Consider the following 4,302-nt stretch of genomic DNA (forward strand, 5'->3'; position numbering starts at 1 on the left):
CGTGTGTGGTGTGTGTGTGTGTACGCGGACACGGATGTGTCAGGTTGCGGTGCCCATGCGGAGATCAGGAATCAACTGTCCTCTCTGCCCACCTTTACGTGGGTCCCAGGGATGGAAGTCATGCCATTGGACTTAAGGAGAAGCATCTGCTGAGCCTAGACTCTTACTGCCAGGAGATGCCTTTGTTAACACTTGGGAATGAGATCTTCCATGGGCATAGGACTTTCCCTACAGCTGAGAGATGTGCTGAGATAATGACCCCCCGTATATCCAAAAGCCCCTCGAGCCCTTAATGGAGGGACCAGAGCTGTAGGAAGTGAGTAAGACAGGAGGTTGGGGGAGGGCGCTGAGGAAAGCGCCAGTGTGGAGGGACATCAGCTTGTAGCCCTCTCAGGGACCCAGGGCTGTCTGCAGCTCAAAGCTGCCAATCCAGGTACCTGGGTGAGAGTGAGCTGTTGCCACACAGCGTGAGTGGGGTGCTGTGAACCCCTGGTCTGGCACAAGTTCGCTGCACACGTGACTCAAGTAGCCTGTTTGCTTGTTTGGAGGATAGGATGCTGTCAGTCAGTGTGAGGATTCGTGAAAAGCCACCGAGTTGAGCCTCCCAAATGAGCCTCTCAGCTCTGCCAGAATCCCGTTTTGTGGCTGTCACTATTGGCTGCCTTATAGATGGTTTAGGACAGTCTTGGGGAGACCAGGGTAAGAACCACTCAAAATATCAGAACAGAGGAGTCGAGTTGGTCTGTCCTGTGAACTTCTATCTGGATGCCACCCCAGTATAGGTACTGCTCACCCCTCTCCAAGTGTGAGCCCATAGGAAAGATGAGTCGGCTGTCTTGAAGACATTCAATCTCTGGATATTTCAGGTAGAAGATACATGGGGCTGGAGAGATGGCTCAGCGGTTAAGAGCACTGACTGCTCTTCCGAAGGTCCTGACTTCAAATCCCAGCAACCACACTGTGGCTCACAACCATCTGTAATGAGATCTGACGCCCTCTTCTGGTGCGTTTGAAGACAGCTACGGTGTACTTATGTATAATAATAAATAAATCTTTGTAAAATGTAATTTAAAAAAAGATGCCGGGCGTGGTGGCGCACGCCTTTAATCCCAGCACTCGGGAGGCAGAGGCAGGCGGATTTCTGAGTTCGAGGCCAGCCTGGTCTACAAAGTGAGTGCCAGGACAGCCAGGGCTACACAGAGAAACCCTGTCTCAAAAAAACAAAAAACAAAAAAACAAAAAAACAAACAAACAAACAAAAAAGATATATAAAGAACACCTGCTTAGAGAGCTGTGGGAGGGGAGGGTGTGTATGTACCCCTCAGCGTTCCAAGTGTGACAGGGTCGGAGCAGCTGCTGCCAGCCAGCTGTCCACCCTTTGGTCTTCACATTGCAGAGTTGGGAGAGGCCAGTGGAGGCTTCAGACAAGGCTTGGATGGCAGGGAAAGGTGAGCAAGGTGTCCAGCCCTTGAGATCCAGGGGGCCACACCAGCAGGAGGGGAGGGACCTCCCAGGCAGCAGGAAGACACTTCCCTGGGAATGAGGAGCTCAACAAGAGCTGAGTGCCAGGATCACGCTGAGTATTGGCATGCGTTCTGCACCTCCTCGTGATTGTTAGGGAAACCCTGAGTCTCAAAGGTGAGATGTTTTAACCCTGGGCTGAGGCACACAAGCTGGGCCTGCCTCAGGCAGTCTCTGAGGCTGGCTGGGGTCAGAGCTGCTCACTCAGGACAGAATGATGGAGCATCTGCCCCATGCCAGATATGTTAGGTGCTTGGAACATGGCGGCCAACCTAGTGTCAACAGCCCTCAATCCACACATGGAGTTTGCGTTCTATGAGTCTATAGACTCTGCTTGCAAACAGGCACTATGGTGTCTTCACTGAAGGCAGCAGAGGGAGGGAGGTTGGGGTGGGGGTGGGGGAAGGCAAGACTCTACAGGGGAGAAGAGCGCTGCTAACTAGATGGGAGGGGGAGGAGACATCAGATAGAGTGGGAGTGGGGTGGGAGGTGGAGAGGATAAAGGAGACGCCTCGGACGTGGAGGACGTGGAGATAAAGCAGACCCACGGGGACCAGGGGCCACTTTTAATCTGTCTCTATAAGACTCTGGGCAAAGATGTGATTCTAGAAGCTCTGGATACACAGACAGCCAGGGAGCTGTGTCCAGGGCCCAAGAGGAAGGAACTCTGAGCTTGCAAATGAGCAGACACAAAGTGACAGGTGTCACAGTTTCTCTGGTTTCCCAGCTGTTCAATCCAGAAGAAAGTCGGGCACATGACAAGGTGTTTGTCTTGGTGTTGCTCTCTAGTCTGTGGGGTCTGAGAGAAGTCAAAGTGTGTCCTGCGATCTGGAGGCCCGATGGTCTTCAGCCCTAACAGCCTGCTAGAGAGGCTCTGATATAGGGATCTCTCTCTCTCTCTCTCTCTCTCTCTCTCTCTCTCTCTCTCTCTCTTTGGTTTTTTTTTTTTTTTTTTTTTTTTGAGACAGGGTTTCTCTGTATAGCCCTGGCTATACTGGAACTCACTTTGTAGACCAGGCTGGCCTCGAACTCAGAAATCTGCCTGCCTCTGCCTCCAAAGTGCTAGGATTAAAGGTGTGTGCCACCACCGCCCAGCTGATATAGGCATCTCAAATGACATTTTTTGGTCAGGAAAGCAAGTGCTAGGTTCTGTGTGTTATAGTTATGTGGGCCCTAATGGGGCACATGTATGTGAGTTAGGGCACAGATAGGCATGTATGTTTATGTCTGTGAGCATCTCTTGTCTGGGGCGGAGGGAGTAGCCTTGGCTGCCCTGGAACTCAGAGAACTGCCTGCCTCTCTTTACCTCCTGATGGTTAATAGAGGCATGTGTCCGACCGCAGCTCTTGTGTCTTCTCTGGGCTGTAGGAGGGGCTCCTGGGACCTTGGCAGACACGGACTTTGGGACTTGAGAGTTAGCCCCTTGGGAACGTGACAGCTGAAACAGAGGCCCAAACTCTGGTCCCCAGATACAGAGTCATAAAACTGTAGGATGGCAACCCCTATACCCCCAGTTCCTAGTCATAGCGGGACCCTCCCCTCCCAGTTGGGAAGACTGAAGGTCTGGGCTCCACCAATCCTAAGTGAATCTACAGGATAACCAAGACATCAGCACTGGGGCAAAACCAGTTAGAAGCCCAAGGGTTCTGGGTTCCTAGCCTACTCTTGTCCCTTGTCCCATAACCTTAGTCACAGTGGCTCAGTGTTCTCCCCTGTAGAATGGGAACCCACCTCATACTTTAGGCATGAAGTAGAGGTGAGTGTCTGAGTGTGCCAGGCACAGGTTTTTCCACAAGTCACCTCAAACAGTTTCCAGCCCCATCCTCTAATGTGGAACTGTTCCCATCCTTGCTTAGGACCAGAGAGGTAAAGGTACTTGGCCCAAGTCATTCAGTGGAAAGGGGCCAGGCAGCCTGAGATGCTGCCTCAGTCCTGATGGCTAGCTAACTGGGGACATTAGGTCAAGGGTGGCCATTAGAGCTCAGAGAGATGAAGTGACTTGGATCGCCCAGGCAAGAAAGGGTGAAGTCCAAGAGGAGGCCAGACGTAACTGTAACTATACGCCAGTCTCTTGGTTGTGGCCTGGCGTCTTCCTCACTCCCAGCTAGCCTGCCATTAAAAACTGAAAGCTTCAGACTGAGAAGAACCCGAGAAGGACTGGGCCTTCCTCTTTAGATGCCTGCATGGTTAACAGAACCCAGTTCTGTGCCAGGGGTCGTGGGATGCCTGGCGTGGTATAGAGGAGGCTGCATACCCTCACACATAGGTATCAGGGAGCTGAGAGACTTCTGCCTGTAGCCGAGAGAAAAAGGGAGGCTGGACCAAATGAGGCCTCAGCTGAGCCAGTGTCTGGCCATGTCCTTGTGAGGGTGGTGGTCAGACCCACTCACTGAGCCCCCCAGCAGCAGGGCCCCTCACCCTACACCGACATTGTCTGAGATCAGGAGAGAGCACATCCCGAGTGCCATTTTATCGCTAGAAGTTTGTCGATTCAGCTCATTACACTTAATTAGAATTATTTAATTAGAATCTTAATAAAAGAGTAAAGCAGAAAGGAGGCTAGGAGCGGAGGTGAGGAGATCCGTGCAGGGCCTACGAAGCAGCAGCCGCAGCTGGGGAAGTGCGGGTGCAGGGGCTGTGAGGGGTGGGGGGAACTTGCTTGCACAGAGCATCTGTAGCAGGTGGGACCACCGCAGCTCAGGAGCTGTCAGTGGAGGGCGGAGTGGGTGGTCTGGACTGGGCCTCATCTCTTCTTTACCAGATGCCAAGCCCTGGGCTAGG

This window comes from Mus caroli, unplaced genomic scaffold (assembly GCF_978045245.1).
Source record: "Mus caroli unplaced genomic scaffold, Mus_caroli_1 scaffold_6, whole genome shotgun sequence".
In the NCBI taxonomy this organism is placed as follows: Eukaryota; Metazoa; Chordata; class Mammalia; order Rodentia; family Muridae; genus Mus; species Mus caroli.